This window comes from Mixophyes fleayi, chromosome 4, assembly GCF_038048845.1.
Source record: "Mixophyes fleayi isolate aMixFle1 chromosome 4, aMixFle1.hap1, whole genome shotgun sequence".
NCBI lineage: Eukaryota > Metazoa > Chordata > Amphibia > Anura > Limnodynastidae > Mixophyes > Mixophyes fleayi.
Genome location: NC_134405.1, coordinates 121,412,905 through 121,430,808, shown reverse-complemented (window position 1 = coordinate 121,430,808; position 17,904 = coordinate 121,412,905). Strand labels below are relative to the sequence as shown.

The window sequence follows — 17,904 nt, the reverse complement described above, 5'->3', positions numbered from 1 at the left end:
GTGATGGTGGCTTTAGGCGGGGTGCAGGGGCGCATGCAGGGGGGGTTTCTGAGTCTCCAGAAACCCCCCCCCCTCCGCGGATCAGTCGGGCAAAAGCATGTGTTAAAACATGCCAAAGATTTTTTCTATTACAGCATCGCCGCGACGCTTCTGTCACTGCGCCACGACTGCTGTATAACCCCCGTTCGGCGAGAAGGAGCTGCTGCGCATGCGCGAGCGCAGCAACTGCTCCCTTGAATACCCGGCATCACTGGCTGGCTTCCCTGCTGGGGCACGGTAGGGCTTGATGTTTCAAGCGCTATTTCAATTATTAAATAATAAAAGCGCTTCAGATACTGGCCACAATTAATCTGATGTACTGTTTTATTAAAAGACCAAAGACTCCATTTCTGGGGAGCCTGCAGGGTATGCAGAGCTTTATGATTATATATAAATATTGTATTATAGGATTATAATGTATAATAGGATTATTAGGAATCCTATAACACAATATTTATATATAATCACACAGCTCTGCATAACCTGCAGGCTGCCCAGAAATGGAGTCTTTGGTCTTTTAATAAAACAGTACATCAGATTGATTGTGGCCAGTATCTGATTTCACCCTGTAACCCAATAACAAATCTATTTAAATATATATATATATATATATATATATATATATATATATATATATATATATATATATATATTTATTATATATAGTCCAAACTTGCGTCATGTTATAAATGTTTTTTGTTTGTTTTTGTTGTTCGTTTTTTTTCATATACATTAGCAATGTTAGTTTTAATGTGTGTTATCAATACTATTTTGATGTGCGGTACCATTGCTAGTTTTAATATGGAGTTTTAATACTCATTTTAATGAAGGGTTTAGATTGTTTTAATGTACAGTATTTTAGTGTGTGGTAGGAATGATTTTTTTATGCTTTATTTTGCTTTGTTCCGAATTCAACTATTTGGAAACCCCCCCTTAAAAATCCTGCGTTTGCCCCTGGGGTGGGAGCAGGGGCGGAGGACAGAGTGAAGGAGAGGAGATGGTGGTCAGAGAGTGGGAAGGGAGAGTTGGAGAAGTCAGAGAGATCACATAGGTGAGAGAAGACAAGGTCGAGGGAGTGACCAAGACAGTGGGTAGGGGAGGAGGTCCACTGAGTGAGGCCAAGGGAGGAGGTAAGAGTGAGAAGTTTGATGGTGGCAGGGTCTGAGCAGTTGTCAATGGGGATGTTAAAGTCACCCAGTATAATGGAGGGCAGGTCAGAGGAAAGATAGTGGGGGAGCCAGGCGGCGAAGTTGTCCAACATGAGTGGGTTTGAGTTGTACAGTACAAAAATTATTCATACTTTGAAGTTCAATATTCATGTGATGATGTCTAGGGACCATGTTGCAGTATACATACTGCAACAAGGTCCCTAGTCCACATGGTAAATTGCACATATATATCTATAGATATATATATATATATATATATATATATATATATATATATATATATATATATATAGATAGATAGATATGTATATAGATATATAGATATATATATTGATATATAGATATAGATATATAGATATATATATATATATATATAGATATAGAGAGAGAGAGAGAGAGAGAGAGAGAGAGAGAGAGAGAGAGAGAGAGAGAGAGAAAGAGAGATATCTATATCTATCTATCTATCTATCTATCTATCTATCTATCTATCTATCTATCCTCAATTGTTCAAATAAAATGAACAGACCAGCACCAGCCAGAGTACAAAAACACAACAGCATTTTAATAGAAAAATACAAAAAAGTCCGGAATAATCAAACAAAAAAATACATTTGAAAACATTCCCTGCCCATGGATCGTTTCAGTTACAGTTATTTATACAGTATATATATTGCAACAAGGTCCCTAGACATCATTGCATATATATATATATATATATATATATATATATATATATATATATAAATATATCTCACATTGATGCTCAGCCAGTACATCTATGCAGGTTATGAGTGATACTGTCTCAGCAGACATCGGAGCACTATTTTTTTTGCATTTTACTAACTGTTAACTTCCACCACGCCTAAACTAGAGAATAAGAAGCAATAGCTAGAATTGCTTGCAACTGACACACATGAAAATAGGACTTTTGTGTATATATGAACTACACTGTCACTGCTGAAAAATTTCAGGGAACAAATCTTTAAAACCTTGGAGTGTCTCTAAAACATATGGACAATTTAATAAAACATAATCTAAGAAGTTATCACAAAGTCATTGTGTATTGTTGGAGCAGGTAGTTTATTCGTTAATACACTGCAAAAGAATTGAACAGGGGTAGTAAAGTGCATTTATTAGAGGATCACATTTCACTGAAGTTATGGATCTATTCATGAGCCCTAGAGTAGAACTTCTAGGTAGAAAAATACTACTGTTTAAAAACATCAACATTTAACCAGAGTGAACTGGAGCAGATGGGGATAAACAGGCATTTACCAACATTCCCCTCCAGTGTATTGCTCACACTGCATTTCTTTACTACAAGGCACAGAGGCCTAGAGGAGGAGGATGGGGCAGCCGTCACTATGGTAACAGCCTCATCCCCTCCCTCCACTCTCTGGTGCATTCTTCTCCCTTTCTCAGCCAAGGGGTTGCTATTTCTGCTTATACAGGTTGCAGGGCAACCACTGAGATGCTTTGTCCATGCAGCTTCCCGGGTTAATTAGTAGTCTCAGCGTGTGGCTGGGAAGCAAGCACACAAAAGAGCTGTTTGCTGCCTGAGAATCTGGAGCTTCCGCAGAGAGGGAGACACACCAAGGCACTGCAGAACAGGTAGGGGCATATGCAACTTGGCAAGGGATGCAATCTTTTACATGCACACCTCCAAAGGGCTGACCTTTTTAGTGAGAGATTTGAAGGGGTGTGGAATAAGCATGAAAGTAGAGTGAGACAGGGACCACAATCCTTGCATCGGAGGCTTGGGCATGGCCCCATTTGTTTATATTATTGAAAGACAGGATCTGGCTGGAATGTTTATTTTTTATTTTCTAGCACTATAATACATGTGATACATTTAACTATATAATATTTATTAGTTAGGACGGCGTCTTTCTGTATCATCAGCATTGTTTGTTTCTTTTAATCTGTTGCTAAAGGGAAATTGAGGATGCCTTTAAAGGAACATTACATGTCCCAGTAAACATCTGCAGCTGGTAATCACAGGGGTTCAGACCTGTAAGTGGAATATGCCCACAGGACCTCCTTGTTAGTTATAGGAGGTGCTGTTCCTGGTCCTGAGCAAGGTGCAATGAACAGGAAACGTACACACCAGCATGATGTGGTAGCTGCTTCTCTCATCGTGATGTAGTAACTAATAACGTACTCATCGCTATATGCTTATTCCTTTTGAACAGCACTGCTTTGTGTACAGCTTGTTACACATATTATGCAGACACACCTAGTCTTTATCCCAAAGAGCTTACAATTCAGTGAACATTGATAATGGAGTGGTACACAGTAATACCTATTGGTCTTTAGCATTGCCCACTTTAAACACACAAGTGCTTTGTGCTATTTCACATTTAACCCTTACCCAGTATTTCAAACTCGTATATAAGCACTATTATATGTCTAGTATGTGTATGTGTGTGTCTGTGTTTATTACATAAGGCATATTTTCTCATATATTCTTATGTACTGTTAATTCTTGGGAAAGCTGTAGTGCAATAAAAAAACAGCTATAAATAATGTTTTTTTTTCTGTTAGCTGACCTTGTCCTTGTGTAATAATGTATACATATCAGTAAATAACTTTGTGCTGTAATGTTGTTACTACAAAGCATTAGTTCTATTAATGGATCTAAACATTGAAATTTAAAATATCAAATTTTGGATTATTAGCCTTATTATGAATGTTAGTCATCCATTAGATGCCTGCAATCTGGCACTAAAGAAAATGATTAGGGCTAATGATTGCATAGCTGTCCAGGTCACGGAATACAAGTGTTAAATCTAATAACTCTCAGTCATTGCTAGTAAGCCTTGCTGCTTTGATTTTTAGCTTTATGGTTGTCCATGGAGACTTGCTACATGGATGACAAATGATTCCATTAAACTGTCATCTTTAGGTCAGCAGCCACCATACTTCACTCACTTGTTCTGCTGGTCACTTACTCGCTGCTTATGGGATAATTCAATAGCTGAATTTACATATGAAATTCCCCCTGTGTTTGGTGTAATGCTCTTCCTCTCCTATTGAGTCTAATGCAGCCATAATATGTAGAGCTCCATCATCATTTCCTTTAATGCTTTTTTTTTTGCACTTACATTTTGTGCTTTGAAAGACCTGCATAACATCTCAGAACATGACACAATAATGCACATCTCATTCTATTATATTCATTTTTTCATCTGGTTCTTATGATCTTATAACAATATACAGAGAATAGTTGCATCATTTTTTATAACTTTATCTGCAATCAATGATGTATAACAGGATTCTAACAGGAATAACAGGAACTGTTCTGTGGATAAAACATGACCCCGTAATGTCAAAGCATCTTTAAGAAATTTTTACAAGAGGAATTTCAACAAAAAATATAACAAGAGGCTTAATTGGAAATGCGTTAAAATAATTATGCCTTCTGCTAGCTTTTTTAAAAGCTATACAAAGTACTCAGTGTCCTTATCCTTTCTTTACCTCTTGGATACATAACTAGGTATAAAGTGTGGGGTAAAACTTGAATACAATATGCTTTATCCACAAAATAATTAAATATTTAACATAATTATGGTGCTCATCTATTTTGTATCACCTAATACACTTTGCAATATGGCAAAAAATTGTAAAGTCATAAAATTGTAAATTGGTCTTAAAATATAATAGCACATACTGGAGAGAGTAGAGGAAAGTTCAAACATATATATATATATATCTATGAACAGTTAAAGTGAATATTCATCTTTTAAAAAGAAAACAGAGGCAGAATAACTGTGGTCATGAAGATAGCAAACTTGATGTCACCCCTGGCCCATGGGTATAGGTGCCCAGGACTATATGGATGGAGGACATGCACTATAGTGACCACTGCCGTCATTGGCCATCCCCTAACAGACAGCAAGGAGTGCTTTATATCACACACTGTCTCCACAGTGTGAAGCTGTACGTTAAATCACTCTATATTTCACAGATATAGCACATAAGCTGGGCATAGGCAAACTGAGGGGGGGGGGGGTATTCTAGTGCCTGGAAACTCCCCTCCAAGCCAGGTGGCTGGACCCTGCTCCTGCTTCACACGTTTCTACTTGAAAAGGGAGAGCTGCGTGCACCTAACAGTAGTGAACGCAGAATTGCCCATGTATATTATAGGGATAGGAAGAGTTGGAGAGCAGCCAAGCACTGTCTAATATTATAGCCACGCCCCCATGCATGATGGTCACGCCCACTGGTGGCATGGTGTGGAAACCCCCCTCTACAAATCCTGCTTTTGCCCCTGCTGGGGTCTACCACACCAGGAGATTTTCTTCTACCCTTTACCTTATTAATCAGGAATTGTTTCATACAGCTACTTCAGCCTGTTTTCAGTTTAAAGACATTATTTATAACATGAAATCCAACATCTGTTAGGATGGATAGTAGTTGCAGATGAATACGTACATCTGAGAATTCAAAGTGACCAAAATAATATTCAGTTAGCTAAGGATGCTGCCATGGGCCTCATGTTCTCCTCCAAGAACACAGTATAGAGAGCAGTTTTATTAAGATATTAGTGTACCTCGAGCAAAGACCAAATTAAGAGTAACTTGTAAGCTTTTGCCAAAGCCAGAACATATCATGATTTCACAAGATATCAGTTGATTATCATTAACATTAAGAAATATGTTTTAACGTTTTCTTTATAAGTAATGATGCTGCCTGTATTTATTACATTAATAGAATTCAAGGAGGATGACTTATTTAATGCTGGGAATAGTTGTAGAGTTTGCGCTAGGTTTAGGGTTAGGATGGCTGGGTTAGGAGTGATATTGGACTCATATGAAATTGAGCCTCGTCATCCCTTGTTTGATGAAATCAATTTCTTCCTGGGATACTAGGAAGACAGAGGCACTTTTGAAGATTTCCTAATCCAGCCTAAATGTGTCCCCTCCTGTTGAGGTGGATCATAGGCAAATGCTCAATTCCATTTATTCAAATGATGCTTCTTAGACTTCATTTACACCGTCTGGTAATGGTCAGGATCAGTTGTAAAACAAGTGATCCATACGTTTAAACTAATATTGCCTCCATAGAATTTAGTAATTTAATAGTAAATTAGGCAAGTGTCTAAGCATGTCAAGGAGCTCTTGACCATCGCATTTCAGGAGCCTATAATTATACAGAAGTGCTCCAAAAACACATCCATATACAAACAAATGGAATGGAATCATTGTCAAAGATGACATCACCTAAGTCCTTGTGAGACATGTAAGGCAGATGATCAAATCATCATTCGGGTAATTCTGTAAAGTAAGCAAGATACAAGATAAATTATAGAAATAATAATACAAAGTGCTATAGTATTTTGGACTTAGTATTGCTCTTTATAGTATATATAATAAAAAAGGTCTGATATGAATACAAACTTTTAGCAAATTCTGTTATTAAGAATCTTATATGCTATAATAAGCTGTAAATGTACAGCATATATGCAAGTCCATTTAAAGAATTGCATTTGCTCAATGAATAAAGGCCATTAATATGAAGCTTAGTGACGATTACTAACCTTTGCTGCTTCAGTGAAGTTCTGACTCACTCTGTGACTCAGAGGTAAAACATAAATAGTGAACGTGTAGGTTAAAAGTGTTTGGTGGTAGAGGAGGGCTCAAGGGGTATGGAATGAAATAGAATTAGGGAGAGGATGAAGAGTTGAAGAAAATTTGCATTAGGAACAATGAAGTAAAAAGGAAAAGTATTTGTAGTATGAATGATAGTGTTATGAAGGAGCTGGGAGGGGTGACAGACAGCAGCAGTAGAGAAGAGATGTTTATATCAGTCAGCATGAATAAGAGAGGGTGGGATATGGGGGTTTGGAGAAGGGAACAGAGAAATTCTAAGTAGGGACTGTGAATGGGAAAGGGTTTGGAATAGGAGGTAGGTAGTTTTTCTAGGGGAGAGTATGGAGTTTTGGAGGAAGACTGATGAAGACTTGAAGCATATACTATAGATGTCTTTATATACTCATTACAGCTAGAGCTGAGGCTTCCAGGGAATCAAAATATGACTTTAAATCATACTTGCCAACTCTCCCGGAATGTCCGGGAGACTCCCGCATTTCGCGAGAGTCTCCCGGACTCCCGGGCGAGTGTGGTAATCTCCCTGATCGGCAAAATTCGGTTTAAACGTTGCGATTCACCCGGAATCGCGGCGTTTTCCCCCACCCACGCTGTAAAATGACTGAATAGTAAGGCTGCCACACGTTTGGGGTCTGTATAATAAATCTATCAAAGATTTGGGGTGGTCTTCATTATAATGTCATCAGAGAATTTAAGGGTCTGTAACATCACCAGAGAATGTGGGAAGCTGTATTGTAAAACCAACAGAAATTTGAGAGGTTATATTTTAGAGTTATCTCCAAAACATCAATTACATTGAATAGTAGCTAATATGAATTGTGTTTTGATTAGTGCCTGTAAGAATTCTCTCTGTATGAGTCATTAAGATGTTATCTGTATTACATATAGGCTATACAGGTGCTCTCTTTATTGTATAGAGGTCACTAGAATGTTCTCTGTAATGTATATCAGTCTTTAAGTTGCTCTCTGTATTGTATATCAGTCATTAAAATGTTCTCTTTGTTGTATTGAGGTCACTAGAGTGCTTCCTGCATTGCATAAAGACCACTAGAATCATCTATGTATTTCTTTTGGTCACTAGAAAGCTCTCTGTATTATATAAACATCACTAGAATGTTCTCTCTAGTTTATAATGCTTATTAAGATGTTCTTTCTATTGTACATTGCTCATTAGATACTCTCTGTATTGTATATTGGTCACTAGAATGCTCTCTGTATAATAAATTTGTCATTATAATGATTTCTGTATTGTGTAGAGGCCACTAGAATAGTCTCTGCATTGAATAGTATTTAGATGGGCAGGGCTGTTGTAAGCTTTGTGGGTGCCCTAAGTGCCCCTCGCACCTCGGGGTCAGCCCACTCACCCCCGCTGCTTTTTACCTCAGCTGGTGTAATGGAAGGGGGGATGCGGGGGCGGCATCTTCGGCTACTGTCGATTTGGTAGTCTGATGCTGGTCAGTGACATCATAGCCAAGCGCCAGTCTCCCAGCACATCACTGATATCGTGGAGCAGCATCTTCACAGGTAAGGAGCCGCCAGCTGCTTCTCCTGCATTTCACTCATTCAGTGTTTTCTGCGCTCCCTAACCCTTGCCTCTCTAGGTGTCCACCTAGGATTGCTTGGTAGCCTTGGCTTTGCAGATGAGGCTGGCAGGTGTTATATTTGATTATAACTATTTAATATGCAAATTTTTCACATGTTTTTTTCATTGAGACGCTCTGGTAGAAGAGCCTGGGCTACTTGCTTATGTTAGCCCTCCAGGACAAAAGTTGCCAGCCATGCCTGCTGCTGAAGACCACTGCTGTTTGGATGTGGCTGTGGCCTGCTCCTTCTTCTTGCTCATGTCCTACTCTTGTTCATTCTATGGGGTATATTTACTAAGCAGTGATTCTCTGCTCTTTGCTGTCATTTTATAAAATGATAATTTTACTAAAGACAAAGTCCAGAGAATCAGTAGTTCGCCTTTCATTTCTGTTTCTTCTCTCTCATGCCTACCTTATATATCTTTTATCTATCTTCCACCTCACTCCTCCTTCACTGTTTACTTTGACTGCCTGACTGGCAGCCTTACTATCTAAGGCTGGGTACACACTTCAGAATTTTCGACCAATGTGTTATCTACGATTGTACCTAGGACTGAAGTTCTGACCAGTTGGTCGATTCATGCGTACACACTATACAAGTCTGAAACTATTCTTGCACTAACTGCCCAGCCAGGGATTTTTGGCTGTCATAAAGTTGTCTCAAAAGATTGTGATTCCGTACACACTGAAACGATATATATGGGCTCCTTGCAGCAATATACCAAATAAATTAAAATAAAGGACTGAACTTCAGCAGCAAAAACTCCCACAAACTCAGATTCCGGAAAAGGAAATACGTAATCGCCATTCATTCTATAGCACATCTTTGTGTATAGTGTAAATTTGTTCGCAACTGCACATTTACTACAGTTTACTATGGTTTATTTATACAACTGAACAACAGGAAGCTCATGGTCTTTTGCTAGTCGCTATGGCAAGTACAGACCCGGAGGATAAGAGGGAGAAAGTATCGGACCTGTAGGACCAAAGAGTGGTTCCAGAGGAGATTCTCATTTTCTCATATGCCATTGCTACAGGAGATATGGGACAACAACCCTGATGACTCCAGGAATTTCCTGAGGTTGACTGATCCTACGTTCTAGGAACTGCACCAACTTGTCACCCCACTCATCCAGAAGTAGAACACCCATGTAAGGAGACCCATATCTTCAGAGCAGAGACTGGTTGCTACCCTAAGATTTTTGTCCAGAAGGACACTGGCTAATCTGAAATACAACACAGCAATTTCACTGTTATGAAATTGTATACATAAATACTATTATGCCACTCTATTTAAAAAATAATTAAATATAATGTTACAAAATTAAATAGATGGACACATGTCACATCAGGAAATAAATGATATTGTAATGTATATTTTCACATATGATAAGAATACATGTTGTATATACTTGCATAGAGGAACACATAAATGACATATGTAGCATGTAAAACAGGTTTATTATTGCTTCTCCATTAAAAGCACATTATTCACCTTTGATTTACGTTTTGACACCGCACCATGTGGCAGAGGTAGAGACAACAACATAAATTTAAATATACACTGAGGGGGGAATTCAGTTGGCTGCGTTACTGTAAAAAGTAAGGCGGCCTGCGCACTATTACTGTTATTCTGGTAGTTTTAACGCCAGCTTGTTGCTCGCAGCTCCCTGAGCTGCAAGCAGAATGCCGGGTTAAATTTATCGTAATATCGGTAATAGGTTTAGCGCGGTGATACTCGGTGTGGAATTGAATTCCCCCCTGACTGTCTGACTTACAATAATACAGTAATCTACTGGCTAAATGACTAAATATATTTTACTGACTAAATAATGATCTAGTAATTTACTGACAGACCAACAATAATTTAATAGTTTACTGACTGACTAAATAAATTTTACTGACTAACAATAATATATTTTAGTAATATCTAGTGATTTACTGACTAAATTACAAGCTTTATTTTCGGAATTTACGGACAACTCTCTTTGTCTTTCCTGTACTTTTATTTCTGCTCTATCTTTCTCATACACATGCCTTCCTGCATTGTCCATTCCCTCTACACTATTACTTTGGTCTTTGTTTTATCTCTGTTTAATCCTGTAATCTTTGTTATTCCCTCAGAATGATCAGTTGGTGTAGGATTGCAGACATGGTGCAATATCTGGGCAGTTTGGTTGTAACTAAAATGACCAAACCTATCACTACACCTACTTTGAAAATATTGGTGATTGAATATATGTCAAGGTAGCATTAAATTTTAGCTTTAGCCGATCACCCCTGAATATATAAATATAAAGCGACAGGTGGTAAATTACAGTTAATTTGAAAGCAGCATTTGTCTCCTATCATTTTGAGTAACCAGCGATTCATAACACTATATTTACTATACTGTACAGTACACTATTGTAACCCTTTCTAGATCCCATAAAAATATTTTCTTAACTTTAAATCGTGTAAAACTGATTAATATGATACAATTGACTGACCTTAAATCATATTACTTTGTAAGTGAGAAGTAACTTATATATTAAGAACAATAACTGAAATGTTATACATAATAGTCACACATAAATTAACACATGTACCCTCTGGCCAAGGCACTAAGGGCCTGATTCATTAAGAAAAGTAAAGCAAAAAACGCAGGGGCTTGCACCTTGATAAACCCATGTTGCATTGGAGCGGGGAGGTTAATTTAAAATGTGGGGGACAGATTTATAGTTGGGGTATGGCCATACATGCCAACTCTCCTGGAGAGTCCGGGAGACTCACGAAATTCGGGTCAGTCTCCCGGGCTCCCGGGCAAGCTGGCATTTCTCCCGCATCCCAATCTCACATCAAGAATCGCATCATTTGACGCGATTCTCGGTGAATAACGCCATTTTGGAGGGCGGGAGGGGGCGGGACGAGGCCAATCGCGTCATTTTGGCCCCGCAAATTACGTTTTCACGGGGGGCGGGGCCAAAATGACGCAATTGGCCTCGTCCCGCCCCCTCCTGCCCTCAAGTCACTCCCCCTCTCCCGGAAACTTGTTTCCGGTAGTTGGTAACTAAGAGTATAGCATGTCCTAGATCAACTTTAAATTTCAGTGTAAAAATAAAGCTATCAAGTATTTGTGTGCTACATGAAAAACCGCCAGTATTTTCCTTATGTGCAAAATAATAAACTAATTTGCACCTCTTGCATTGCAACATAGTTTTGCCAAGGTTCAAAGTTTCTCTTTTTTTTTTTCTTTCCTTTCCTTAATGAATCAGGGCCTAAATGTCTAGTTATAGCTCTGCCATGGATATTTTCAGTGAAACCCACAATCCTGCAAAAGTAGTGATAGAGTGTTTTTCTGGGGGCAGTTCCAAGAACCAAATTGTGGGTATGCACCTGTGTATGTGCAGTCGGATAAGTAGGTGCATTTGTGTAAAATAAAAAGTGATTCTGGGGAGCATTTCTTTCTAATTTGTAAAGGAGTCTTCTTGAATTGAATTGTGCCATGTAAATGTAGTGTAATAGCAGTCCCTAAGTTTGAGAAAACGTTTTCTCACCAAGAAAAATACCAGGATGTTGCTAGCCAAGTACGTCATAGGAAGGACAGCATAGCAAAGCAGAAAAAGTAATGTCAACACACCCACAGAAAGAAATATGTAAGATAGATATGTATTAGAAAAGTACCTACTCAGTGACACAGTCCCCAATGGGCATACAATATAAACATACCTGTACATACATATAAATACATTGTGCAATTACATACCAAAATATAAAAATGACCATCTTATATAGAGCCCAAGTGGCACCAAAGGTGTATAACACAGCAGACTGTAAATCGGTTGATATCACTGTCGCCATTACAATGTAATGTCATCATAACATTTACACCTAAGTAAACAAAAATAGAAGCAAAAACAGCGTAGAAAACTGTATTGTTGCATCAAGCTGCAGCAGAATAAAGATGCTTTATTTCCGCAATCTAATTGACTTCTGGAAGGTGGGTGGTTACCATAATAATCGTGATGCAGGTGTATAATTAACAAAATACACACATAATAATCAGTGTAACACACGTATGTAAAACTAATAAAGTAACTTTTAAAACCATAACGAATATTTAACTAATGTACAGTATATGGGTTAAAGAAATACAGACAGTTCCTTATCTTCATGAATCTCTTTTGGAACTAGTGTGTCCATCATGCAAATACAGTGCAATTCATTTTGTTTTAATGTATCTTATACGTCACCACATCTTATATGGGTGACGTTTTCCACTGCAAAAAAGTGGGACTTTGATGTCTTCTTTTAGTACACACAATATAATATTAACTTCTCCTTTTCTCTGCTTGCTGGACTGTTTCTAGAAGCAGGATACCAGAAAGTAAGTCATTACAGAGGCCAGTTGTCAGCTCTGTCACAGCCTGTATTTTATTGTGTGAAAAGGCTGGTGACAGGCCATACCCATCTGTTACATGGAAAGCATTGGCTATTTATAACATCTTCTCAGGATGACAGAGAAAGATGTCACCTACATGGACTGTGAGCTAATGAGTTTAGGAATGTGATAGATGACAAATAAGGTAAAGACCTGCTAATTTGAAACTAGGGTGATACTCTGAATGTACTTTTTGTTGTGATCTATATAACATACTAGATGCATTCAATGTCAAAATGTATATCATTGCTACACAAATATAGTTCTTAAGGCTTTGATAGATCAGTCTGTAAACTTGCTATAAGGTCAGGGATTGTGCTTCCCTCTCCTTGCTGGACTGTGTACATTGTATATGTATTTTTTTTTCTGCATTTAAGTAAAAATCCATGGCTCCCCCATTATAATGCTGTCAAAGTGGAAACATGCTGTACTTGAGAGCTAAAAAAGACAGCAAGAGTGAACAAGACTCAGGGGTAAATGTATCAAAACTTCCAAAAAAGGAAAAGTGGAGGTGTTGCCCATAGCAACCAATCACATTCTATCTATCTAGCTATCATTCAGTAGAATGTACTAGATAAATGATAGCTAGACTCTGATTGGTTGCTTCACTTTTCCTTATTCCTCACACCATTATTATTGACATTTATTTATATAGTGTCAGCATACTTCACTGCACTGTGCGATTGGGAACAAACACAACGAAAAAAACAAGACTGGATATTAACAGACAGATAAAGAGGGCCCTGCTCTCAAGTTTACAATCTATAAGACAGTAGGAGTTTGATATATAAGGTTAAGGGCTATATATATATATATATAGCACATTGGTCCAACCAGAGAGCAGTGTACTTGGTTGTGGCTATATGATGCAGTCACACTGCAATATTGACTTGTGGTAGGTTATTTGAGTTTAGAATTAGATAAATGTAAGTATTGCATCGACTGTGCAGAGTGGACGTAATTGGGTAGAATAGCTTTATGTGGTGATTTGGAAATTGGTTAAACTTTCTTAGGGGTCTGTTTATCAAGGATTTTTCCTGTGTTGAACACCCAAACAGTTTTCGGGTGTTTACCGTGAAATTACTATGTATTATTGAAGCATCGCAGCAGATATCTCAGATATCTGCTGCTTTGCATTTGCTATCGTTTTTCTGAGCACTCCCCATAACAGTGTATGGGAAGTGCTCAGAACCGCTATGTATGAAAGTCTAATTAGAGAAAATGTTCTCTTTTTCTACATGTTAATGTACGCCATCTGAAGCTGGCGTACATTAACATATCTGAAAACTTTCGCGCTATCCAGCTCTGCTCTGAAGAGTAGAGCTGGACAGCGCATGTGTGGAGGGATCATGTGATCCCTCCCTGTCACTCATCCTACAGTTTGCCATCCAGGATGCTAGTGCGCATGCACCAACTTTTCAGTCGGTGCATGCGCACTAACAAAAAAGTAAAAAAAAAAAAAAAGAGAAGATCACCGCAGCCTTTAAACTTGAGAAAAGACTGCGATGATCAGGTGAGTCACTTCTCAGGGACAGCAGTCTATCGGCACTGCTGTCCCTGAGAAGTTTTTTAATACATAGCCGTTACTTTTCAATCCTTATCAAGGAGATAAGGATTGAAAAGTATCAAGTGAAAAAAAGGAAGGGTCATAAATAGACCCCCAAAAGAGCTGAGTTTGAAGGAATGCTTGAAGGTTTAGTAATATGGGAAAATCCTTGTTGTATGAAGGAGAGAATTTCGCAGAATGGAGGCAGACCACGAAAATTGCTATAACCAGGATTTTGAGCAGGTAATAATTGTGGATGTGAAGAGCAGCTCAGAGGTGTCCAGTTTGGATATTTCGAAAGGAAGAAATTGTTTTGGTGCATTTTTGTTTATGGCTCTGAATGTTAATTGAAGCATTTCATATTGGATTCAGTAAAATACAATCAGCCAATGTAGAGACTGGCAGAGCTGAGCAGCAATAGAAGATTGTTTTGCAAGGAAAATTAGCCTAGCTGCTGCATTCAAAATAGATTTTATAGTCAGTGGGAGATGATGAGTGCATGTATTAGTTTTTTGCAGTGTCTTGTGTGAGATATGTGCATATTCTAGAAATGCTTCTTAGTATGTAACAGGATTTGGATACAGATTGGATACAGATTGTCAGGACAGTTGTTGGTGCATGCATGGGTTCCCATACTAAGTGGCTAGTAGGCAGAGGCTGGCTGGGTTGGGGGGCCATCTAGCCTCCGGACCAGTCCCATAGTGGACTACCTTGGGCTTGGTCACTAGGCCACCTTCATTTTCTTTCCTTTAAAATAGGATGCTGCGAGTCGAGTGTTGCCGTCCAGGGATAAAATTTGCCAGCCTTCCCCTGGTAGATGGTCATGCATAACTAATGCATAAACAAATATTTTCAGATGCTCCAAGTAGGGTTAGTAAATAGAAGGTACGTCAGATATTTTATACTAGATATCAGTTATTAAACATAAAATAGTCTGGGTAAAACTAAGTAGTGTTATGCCCACTTAAAAAAAAAAGAAAAGAATATATTGTAATGTTTTAGCAAAGGAATGCAAGCAGCAAAGTGTTGTCAATGGAGAAGTATTAACTCTGATGCCAAATTCATCTTTGGATTTGACACAGCTTAATCTTCACATAATGCAACTGGGATATAAACCAAAGCAGAAATGTGAAGGTCCTTATCTTTCTCACATAATATTAAACTAGTGTGTGTTATCTCTAGTAACATCCTCTGTGCACCTGCAGTGGGCTTTTGTTATTTTCAATACAGCTGATAATATTTTCTTTTTCTCTTTTTTTTGCCAGTTCTAGCAATAAGACATTGCAAAGATAAGAAAAAGGATAGGGATGATACAGTAACCAGGCCATATAAAAATATACTATAAATTGCTGACACATTTAGTTTGGTTCATGAAAACATTTGTGTATGTGTCTGAATCCATTGATGTCATAGGGGGCTCTGTCATTCCTCCATCCATTGACAATGTACACTAGTGATGACCAACTTCAGTGTGAGCTTGTGATTATTTTGTTAAAAACTATGCTCATTTTGACAAATGTTTTGAAACCAAACCAGCCTGCTAATGATAAATTAGATGAAAAGAAAAAAGGTATGATTCAAATGGGGCACTCCTATGAGGTCAAGTGTCAAAAATAATGTTAAAAACTTAAATCTTTATTCATTAGTTCATTAAAAATATTATAACATATATCAGGATCCTTATTCTTGCTTGCCTACTTTCAAATAGTGCTGGGCCATCTATATATAGATGTATACAGATACAGATATAGATATAGATAGATAGAGATAGAGATAGATAGATGTACTTGCTCAGTGACCCTTGTAGGTTTTTTTTGCAGGTTTTTTTCTTTTGCAGGATTATTTATTCTCATTAAGAGCCGTGTCTATGGGGCCCCCTTGCCCGTGATGCCCCCGGGCAGCTGCCCATCGTGCCCAATGGAAAAGATGGCCTTGAAATAGTGAAGTCCGGAAGATCCCACACAGGGGGCCTGACTAGAAGACGGGAGGGGGAGGAGCGCATTTTGCCACCCCCCCCCCCCGCAATGAAAACAACGTTTTGTCACGGGGGTGGGGCCAAAGTGACGCAATTCACCGCGGATCGCATTATTTTCGCTAACAAATTGCCAGATGCAAGACTTGCCTCTTCTTCTGGGAGTCCCGGAGACATACTCGGATTTCGGGAGTCTCCCAGACATTCGGGGAGAGTTGGCAAATATGTCCTTATTTAGTACCACCACCAAAAATATTTAAAGCAAATTGAGTGAAACAGTGAAAATGTGTAAAATTTTGTAACTTGCAAATTAAAATACGCAGTAAATTGTGCAAAACTGTGTGTCTCCTTTATTAATCTTATTGTTTATTATTATAATAATTATACCCTTTATAGTACAAGTTTTTAACATCTTTATTGCTCCCTTTAAATTCAGGTATAACAGTATTAAATATTACAATAATAGTAAGTAACAACACCACTCTCTGGAACATCTATGATGTCCATTCACATATGAACTGAGACTGCTAATTAGAGATGGGCGGGTCCGGTTCTCCGAGAACCGAACCCACCCGAACTTTGGGTATCCGAGTACCGAGCTGAGCAGCTCGGTACTCTCCCGCCAATTCCGAATCCAAATCGAGGCCGAACGTCATTGTGACGTCGTCGGATCTCGGGACTCGGTTCTCGCGATACTTCAACTTTATAAATACACGCCTCCACAGCAATCCATCGCCATTTGACAGAGGGAGAGAGCAGGGTGTAGTCATAGGCTAATTAGAGCAGGGACAGAGAAAGAATACAATATTGTTCTTGCAATTGCTCTAACCAAAATCGCTAGTGCAGAGAGGAGGATAGAGGTTTATTATTTTTTCTTCATATTTGGCACTCCCCAGCGCTTTTGGGTTGTCCCCCATAATTGTGCATTAATATTTCTGGCTGTCAAAAGTCATATCTGTCAGCAGTATCTACTCAATAAATGTTAGCACTCCTCAGTGTTTTTGGGGTGTCCTCTCTAATTGTGCATTAATATTTCTGGCTGTCAAAAGTCATATCTGTCAGCAGTATCTACTCAATAATTTTAAGCACTCCTCAGTGTTTTTGGGGTGTCCTCTCTAATTGTGCATTAATATTTCTGGCTGTCAAAAGTCATATCTGTCAGCAGTATCTACTCAATAATTTTAAGCACTCCTCAGTGTTTTTGGGGTGTCCTCTCTAATTGTGCATTAATATTTCTGGCTGTCAAAAGTCATATCTGTCAGCAGTATCTACTCAATAAATTTTAGCACTCCTCTGTGTTTTTGGGGTGTCCTCCCTAATTGTGCATTAATATTTCTGGCTGTCAAAAGTCATATCTGTCAGCAGTATCTACTCAATAATTTTAAGCACTCCTCAGTGTTTTTGGGGTGTCCTCTCTAATTGTGCATTAATATTTCTGGCTGTCAAAAGTCATATCTGTCAGCAGTATCTACTCAATAAATTTTAGCACTCCTCTGTGTTTTTGGGGTGTCCTCCCTAATTGTGCATTAATATTTCTGGCTGTCAAAAGTCATATCTGTCAGCAGT

The 17,904-nt window shown here is 38.4% G+C and overlaps 1 protein-coding gene across 2 annotated transcripts in view; it reads left to right on the top strand.

The window, feature by feature from the left end:
* The first annotated feature begins 2,678 nt into the window (after positions 1 to 2,678).
* APBA2 (amyloid beta precursor protein binding family A member 2) overlaps positions 2,679 to 17,904 on the top strand; it is a 284,025-nt gene continuing 268,799 nt past the window's right edge. For both annotated transcript variants that reach the window (XM_075208107.1, XM_075208106.1), the window contains exon 1: positions 2,679 to 2,819. The gene's annotated coding sequence lies outside the window, so the exon portion shown is untranslated. The remainder of the gene's footprint in view (positions 2,820 to 17,904) is intronic.